The sequence below is a fragment of the Triticum dicoccoides genome, chromosome 7B (assembly GCF_002162155.2).
Source record: "Triticum dicoccoides isolate Atlit2015 ecotype Zavitan chromosome 7B, WEW_v2.0, whole genome shotgun sequence".
In the NCBI taxonomy this organism is placed as follows: Eukaryota; Viridiplantae; Streptophyta; class Magnoliopsida; order Poales; family Poaceae; genus Triticum; species Triticum dicoccoides.
In genome coordinates, this window is record NC_041393.1 from 562,742,499 (window position 1) to 562,751,337 (window position 8,839).

The window sequence follows — 8,839 nt, forward strand, 5'->3', positions numbered from 1 at the left end:
GGCTATCGAGCTCTTATCATTTGACATAACCTGCAAACCACGGCGAGCTATAAAGTCGCAGGTTCTGGCTGACTTCGTCGCCGAATGGACCGAAGCCGAACTCCCTAAAGAGTACGGCGCGTACTCCAACTGGATCATGCATTTCGACGGATCCAAAATGTTGGCTGGCTTGGGGGCTGGCATCGTCCTGACATCCCCAACTAGAGACACAATCCAATACGTACTTCAAATAATGTACATGGGCTCCAACAACGCAGCCGAATACGAGGCCCTTCTACATGGCCTCCGGATGGCAATCTCCATGGGCATTCAATGCCTACAGGTGCGCGGGGATTCAAACCTTGCAATATCCCAAGTAAATGGAGACTTTGACGCCAAAATCCAAAAATGGCAGCTTATCGCAATGCCATCCTAAAAATGTCAGCTCGGTTCGAAGGACTCGAATTCCACCATGTAGCCTGGGATAATAACCAGGCAGCAGACGTGTTAGCACGCATCGGCGCGAAACGAGACGCCATCCCTCCAAACATCTTCCTGGAACGGCTCTTTAAGCCCTCCGTATTATGGGAAGAGGAGTCTGGAAATAACAATCCGGAGCCAGCTGCATCACCTAACTCAGACCATTCTGACACAATCGGCGGCTCAGCCAATGAAATAACACCTTCAACTCACGAAATAATGGCAGTAATTGCCCCGTGGATAGAACCATTCCTAGCCTACTTAATTCGGCAGGAACTTCCCGAAGACCAAAATGAGGCCCGCTGCATAGTTCGGCGATCTAAAGCCTACAAGGTCCATGAGGAAGAACTTTATAAGAAAAGCACAACCGGAGTCCTTCAAAGGTGTATCTCCGAAGAGGAAGGGCGAAATCTCCTGGCTGAAATTCACGCCGGACTCGGCGGGCACCACGCTGCAGCCCGGGCCGTTGTAGGCAAGGCCTTCCGTACAGGATTTTATTGGCCGACAGCCCGGGCAGATGCTCAGGACTTAGTCCAACGATGCGTCGGTTGCCAGCTCTTTGCTAATCAGAGCCACATGCCACCCACCGCCCTCAAAACTATACCCATTACCTGGCCGTTCGCGGTCTGGGGGCTTGACATGGTTGGACCCCTTAAAGGGGGAACCCACAAGCACAAATACTTATTGGTCATGGTGGACAAATTCACCAAATGGATTGAGGCCAAGCCGGTTAAAACGGCAGAATCCGGACCGGTGATAGACTTCATATCCGGGGTAGTACACCATTTTGGCATCCCCAACAGCATCATCACTGATAACGGCACGAACTTCACGGCCGACGAGGTTAAACTCTGGTGCAAAAACATGGGCATCAAGCTCGATTACGCTTCAGTCTATCACCCCCAAACTAACGGTCAAGTCGAGCGAGCAAATGGTCTAATCATGAGCGGCATCAAACCCAGACTAGTGCGGTCCCTCAAGGAATCTAACACACACTGGGTAGAGGAGCTCGACTCCGTACTCTGGGGGCTGCGGACCACGCCAAACCGAACTACTGGATTCACACCATTTTTCATGGTATACGGCGCAGAGGCAGTTCTGCCCTGCGATATAATTCATGACTCACCTCGTGTGTGCATGTACGAAGAAAGAGAAGCCGAGTTGGATCGGCAGGACAGTTTGGACGCCTTAGAGGAGGAGCGGGACGTGGCAAAGGCTCGTTCCGCATTTTATCAACAGCAGGCTCGAAGATATCAAAGCAGAGAAGTACGGGCCAAAACTTACAATGTTGGCGAACTCGTTCTACGCCTGCCGGACAAGAAAAAGGACAAACTTAAGCCCAAGTGGGAAGGTCCCTTCATCATCGACCAAGTCCTGACCGGCGGAGCATACCGTCTACGTAACGCATCTGGCAACCGACTCGAGCCGAACCCATGGAACGCAGCCTGTCTCCAAAGATTCTACGCCTAACGCCGGACTCAGAGTTCGTCTCACTCCCCTGTCCACCTTTTTATATTTTTTACTGTCTCTTGTCCCCCTCCTTCTTCCCACTTTTTTTCAATACCTTTTATAGGCCGATTTACGCTTTGTTCGCACACACTTGATGTGCTACTAGCACTCATTATACCTGGGGGATTCTTTAGCAGAAGCTTATTCATACGGGCTTCATGCCCAATACATGTGTCATACTTCCGCATGTACCTTTTATTCACCATTGTATGCATCGATATGACTTAAGTTTTGGCCAAGCTGGGTTGCCTGGCTCCTGTGCTTACCCCTACGTTCCCGATTGTTTGGCTAGGAGGTAAAGGGAGCACCTCTGCGATTGCTACTGCCGGGTCAGCCGGATGTGTACCTCAGACTGGGTGAAGCCGGAAGCTAGCGTTCTTAAGAGAATATTCGGTCGGTGACTTGAAAGATGATTTATTACTTACTTATTTATCTACCCCCAGATGCTTTTTTTGCTATTTTCGCAGTCCGGCATTGCACTTTAGGGCATGCCTCCCAGGGAAAGGAACCCTTAACAGAACTATTCTCCCTGGAAGATGTTTCTTACTAACCATGTAATATAACATAGCTAGTTGGGCACTTGTTTGATAAAGCAATTATGACCCCGACGCCTTGTCTCCATGCATGCCCCGGTTCTTTTATAACCGTAAGGGTATTCGGACACACTCCGGAATGTTGGGTCCCGAGGTTGAAGCGAAACGGTTCGCAAAGACAAACGATCTACAATCCGGCTAGAAGGCATTTTACATGTCATTTCAAATTACATCGTAAAACCGACTGATTGTACTCCTCCTCAATCCCATATAACAGGCTGTCTAATTTACAGTCCTATTGGGAATATTTCGTGGCCAGTTCTACTTGGCCGTACATCAAGCTCACAGGGATCTCCTTCCCATCAGGCCCCGCAGGTCCGACCTCGGCCATGTGGTTTGGGTCAGCCTTCGGGTAACGCGTCTTCACCATGGCCCAGGCCTCCCTGGCGCCCTGACGGCAGGCCGACATCTTCCACAAACGGAGGCGTCGCCGTGCTCCCTGAAGCTTCTCAGCAAGCTCACCAAGGCCCTCGGGTAGGGAGACGGATGGCCATAAAGCCTGAACGACGCCACTCATCGCCTGTCGAACACTTTCGAGCAATTGCACCAGCTCGGGAAGTTGGTCACCCGTTGACCCAGGCATTTCCTCCGCAGGGCGACCTGTGAGCACACCTAAAGACATATTTCTGTCAATCGACTTCCTCGCCGAATTCTTCTTTTTAAAGGAATTTGCTCAAGCACTTACTATAAATGCCGCGACGAAGCCGTTGATTCTCCTTCACGGAGCCAGACAGCTGGGCCCGAACACCTTTCAGCTCTTCTCCTAGCTGGGTGTGTGCATCTTGGAGCTTGTTTCTCTCCTGCTGCACCTTCATAAGCACCCTCTCGCCGGCCTTTAGCTGACGCAGTAGCTGTTGCTTGTCCGGATCTAGTCCGACGCCCTCTGCAATATTATTTTCAGATTCACGCCGCACTTTGTTAATTAATTATCTTTTCAAAGTACGTCTTACCAGCGGGGGTCTCTGTGGCTCCCCCTGTGGCGGCCAGTGCGGCCTCAAGTTGGGCCTTGCACTCTTGGAGCTCCTGGGACAGATGGGTATTCTTCTCTGTAAGATCCTGCATAATAATTGATCCTTAAATCAGTTATTTTAACTATTTAAAGTCTCGGGGGCTACTGGCATATATAACTATTAAAATTACTTACCCGTATGTCTTTCACATACTGCTCCATGGCTCTGGTTAACCCATCTTGAGTGGCACGGAGGTGCGCATTTCCCGCATCAAAGGCATTTAACGCCTCCGGGGAAAAACACGCGTCACGAAGAACTGTCCAGCGACGCCTGTGATTCATGGCGCTCTCCACCTCAGACCGGGTGGCGGACAGCCCGTCGGCATCCTCCATCGGAGGAGCGTCCGACTCATGCCTTGTATTCGCCTCCCCTCCCGGACCATGCGTTGGAGCATGGCTGGCGGAGGCTTGATTGGCAACCTCTCCGGACACTGTCCGGTGAGCGCTCTTTCTGGAAAAGTTATGAGCATTAATATACCTCCTGGGGATCCTTCCCTTAAAAATAGCGGTGCTCCGTACCGTTGCAGCGATGTTTCGGTTCGCGTCGCACTCCTCTTTCGCCTGCTGGGCCGGACTGACCCTTGTTGGTCGGCCTCCGCGGGTTCGGCTTCCCGCCTTAAAGGCACCTCCTGCGATGCACCATCAGTATGGGATGGTCAGAATTGAGTGCGGATCAAATGATGGTGTCAAGACCTCGGTCGTAGTCACCTGGGAGGCCGGAAACAAACCGGGGTAGTCAGCCGTAATGGCGACTAGGGCATTGTCCATGCTAAGTTGGTGGAACACCTCGTCAATCAGCTCCACCTTTATGTCCAGATCCTCTTTGGAGGTTGGATCAAGGGATCGTTCTGGATCCTCGGGCTGTGGAGTTAGGCTTCGTATGCCCTCCACGTCCCGGTGCAGCTCCTGCATCGAAATCACAGAGTAAGATACTTGACTTTGAAAGTATGGATCGGGTAGATGAACATCCGCTTACCCAGCTCCGAGGGTTATTCATAGAGAATCCATTCAACAGATTCGTTCGGAGGAAGTCCTCCTCCTCTCCCTTGTACAAGCCGGACAGGATCTTTGCCAGATCGGCTGCCGAGCCTGGCCCTTTGCGGCCATGACGGGTGGCGTCATCTTCCCCGTTGAAATCCCACATAGGGTGGCCCCTATATTGGAGTGGCTGCACCCCTCACATAATGCACGTGGCCATGACTCCAATCATGGTCAATCTGGAGTGGGCCAGTAACCTAATCCGGCCCATCATATAATGGATGCTCTTATCATCTTCCCGTTGAGGGCTCCGCGGGCGCCAACTCAGGCGTTTCTTCAAGGGAGCATTGCTGAACTCCAGGAGGCCGATCCGAACTGGATCCGGCAGAGGGGCGTCCTCCATGTAGAACCATTCCGAAGGCCAGTCTTCGGACGCCTTCTTCGGGGTGCCGGATAGATATCCGGTCCCGGCGATGCGCCATATTTCGGCTCCGCCCACTTGATATATCGACCCCTCATGAGAACGGGGTACGAGGCAAAACAATCTCTTCCACAACGCAAAATGGGGCTCGATGCCCAAGAACAGCTCGCAAAGAGCTACGAAGCCCGTGATGTGCAAAATGGAGGCGGGCGTGAGGTGGTGAAGCTGGAGTCCGTAGAACTCTAGGAGCCCCCGGAGAAACGGATGTATGGGAAATCCGAGTCCCCTTATTAGATAGGGGACAAAGCATACCCGCTCCCCTTTGGAAGGGTTGGGGACGCTCTCCGCCTGCTTTCCACCCTTGTAGGTGGCTAGTCCGGCTCGAACCGGAACCATGAAAGCTGGGGGAAGATATCCCTCGGTTTGGAGCACCACTAGGTCGCTGTGTGGAACTGAGCATCTCCCCCAATCTCCTGGCTTAGGGCTGGGAGCGCGAGAGGAGGAGCCGCGTCGACTATCCATGATGGAATGGATTTTTGTCAGAGGCGCTTCGATGAGAACTTGCGGATGGAGGATGGTGTGAGCTGGATCTAGATCCTCGCCTCTCTTATAGGCGGCTCGTTCGCACGGCTAGGGGGTAAAATGTAAAAATACCCCAGCCTTTCGCATTCATACGACACGTGGAAGAAGGCCATTATTGGGCGTAGAAGCCAAGGAGCGCAATATTTATAAGGAAGCCAGACACTATTCGACGGGAACATGAAGTTTGAGGAAGAACCCGCCTTGCAACAGCGAAGACAATATACGCGTCGGACTCGTCGTCGCTGAAGCCCGGTTCGGGGGCTACTGAGTGAGTTCCGGACTAGGGGGTGTCCGGATAGCCGAACTATCATCATCGGCCAGACTCCAAGACTATGAAGATACAAGATTGAAGACTTCGTCCCGTGTCCGGATGGGACTTTCCTTGGCGTGGAAGGCAAGCTTGGTGATACGGATATGTAGATCTCCTACCTTTGTAACTGACTTTGTGTAACCCTAGCCCTCTCCGGTGTCTATAAACTGGATGGCTGTAGTCCATAGGACGAACAACAATCATACCATAGGCTAGCTTCTAGGGTTTAGCCTCCTTGATCTCGTGGTAGATCCACGCTTGTAACACACATCATCAATATTAATCAAGCAGGACGTAGGGTTTTACCTCCATCAAGAGGGCCCAAACCTGGGTAAAACATCGTGTCCCTCGTCTCTTGTTACCATCCGCCTAGACGCACAGTTCGGGACCCCCTACCCGAGATCCGCCGGTTTTGACACCGACACAAGGCTTAAGTGATGTGCATTACCGAGAGGGCCCAGAGATACCTGTGACAATCGGAGTGACAAATCCTAATCTCTAAATATGCCAACCCAACAAGTACCTTTGGAGACACCTGTAGAGCACCTTTATAATCACCTAGTTACGTTGTGACGTTTGGTAGCACACAAAGTGTTCCTCCGGTAAACGGGAGTTGCATAATCTCATAGTCATAGGAACATGTATAAGTCATGAAGAAAGCAATAGCAACATACTAAACGATCAAATGCTAAGCTAACGGAATGGGTTAAGTCAATCACATCATTCTCCTAATGATGTGATCCCGTTAATCAAATGACAACTCTTCGTCCATGGCTAGGAAACATAACCATCTTTTATTAATGAGCTAGTGAAGTAGAGGCATACTAGTGACACTTAGTTTGTCTATGTATTCACACATGTATCATGTTTCCGGTTAATACAATTCTAGCATGAATAATAAACATTTATCATGATATAAGGAAATAAATAATAACTTTATTATTGCCTCTAGGGCATATTTCCTTCAGTCTCCCACTTGCACTAGAGTCAATAATCTAGTTCACATCACCATGTGATTCAACACCAATATTCACATCTGTATGTGATTAACACCCATAGTTCACATCGTCATGTGACCAACACCCAAAGTTTTTACTAGAGGCAATAATCTAGTTCACATCGCTATGTGATTAATAACCAAAGAGTACTAAGGTATGATCATGTTTTGCTCGTGAGAGAAATTTAGTCAATGGGGCTGTCACATTCAGAGCCGTATGTATTTTGCAAATATTGTATGTCTACAATGCTCTGCATGGAGCTACTCTAGCTAATTGCTCCCACTTTCAATATGTATCTAGATTGAGACTTAGAGTCATCTAGATCGGTGTAAAAGCTTGCATCGATGTAACTCTTTACGACGAACTCTTTTATCACCTCCATAATCGAGAAACATCTCCTTAGTCCTCACTAAGGATATTCTTGACCGATGTCCAGTGATCTACTCTTAGATCAAAATTGTATTCCTTTGCCAAACTCAGAGCAAGGTATACAATAGGTCTGGTACACAACATAACATACTTTATAGAACCTATGACTGAGGCATAGGGAATGACTTTTCATTCTCTTTCTATTTTCTGCCATAGTCGGGTTTTGAGTCTTACTCAACTTCACACCTTGCAACACAGGCAAGAACTCTTTCTTTGACTGTTCCATTTTGAACTACTTCAAAATCTTGTCAAGGTATGTATTCATTGAAAAATCTTATCAAGCGTCTTGATCTATCTCTATAGATCTTGATGCTCAATGTGTAAGCAGCTTCACCAAGGTCTTTCTTTGAAAAACTCCTTTCAAACACTTCTTTATGCTTTCCAGAAAATTCTACATCATTTCCGATCAACAATATGTCATTCACATATACTTATCAGAAAGGTTGTAGTGCTCCCACTCACTTTCTTGTAAATACAAGCCTTTCCAAAAGTCTGTATAAAACCATATGCTTTGATCAACTCATCAAAGGGTATATTCCAACTCCGAGATGCTTGCACCAGTCCATCGATGGATCGCTGGAGCTTGCACATTTTGCTAGCACCTTTCGGATCGACAAAACCTTCTGGTTGCATCATATACAACTCTTTTTCTAGAAATCCATTCAGGAACACAATTTTGATATCCATTTGCCAGATTTCATAAAATGTGGAAATTGCTAACATTATTCGGACAGACTTAAGCATCGTTACGAGTGAGAAAATCTCATCATATTCAACACCTTGAACTTGTCGAAAACCTTTCGCAACAAGTCGAGCTTTGTAGATAGCAACACTACTATCAGTGTCCGTCTTCCTCTTGAAGACCCATTTATTTAACATGGCTTGCTGATCATCGAGCAAAGTCAACCAAAGTCCATACTTTGTTCTCATACATGGATCCTATCTTAGATTTTATGGCCTCAAGCCATTTTGCGGAATCTGGTCTCATCATCGCTTCCTCATAGTTCGTAGGTTCATCATGGTCTACTAACATGACTTTCAGGACATGATTACCATACCACTCTGGTGCGGACCTTACTCTGGAAGACCTACGAGGTTCTGTAATAACTTGATCTAAAGTTTCATGATCATCATCATTAGCTTCCTCACTAATTGGTGCAGGAATCACTGGAACTGATTTCAACGATGAACTATTTTCCAATTCAGGAGAAGGTAATATTACCTTATCAAGTTCTAGTTTTCTCCCACTCACTTCTTTCGAGAGAAACTCCTTCTCTAGAAAGGATCCATCTTAGCAACGAATATCTTGCTTTCAGATCTGTGATAGAAGGTGTACCCAATAGTTTCCTTTGGGTATTCTATGAAGATGCACTTCTCCGATTTGGGTTCGAGTCAGGTTGAAACTTTTTCACATAAGCATCGCAGTCCCAAACTTTAAGAAACGACAACTTTGGTTTCTTGCCAAACCACAGTTCATAAGGCGTCATCTCAAACGGATTTTGATGGTGCCCTATTTAAAGTGAATGTAACTGTCTCTAATGCATAACCCCA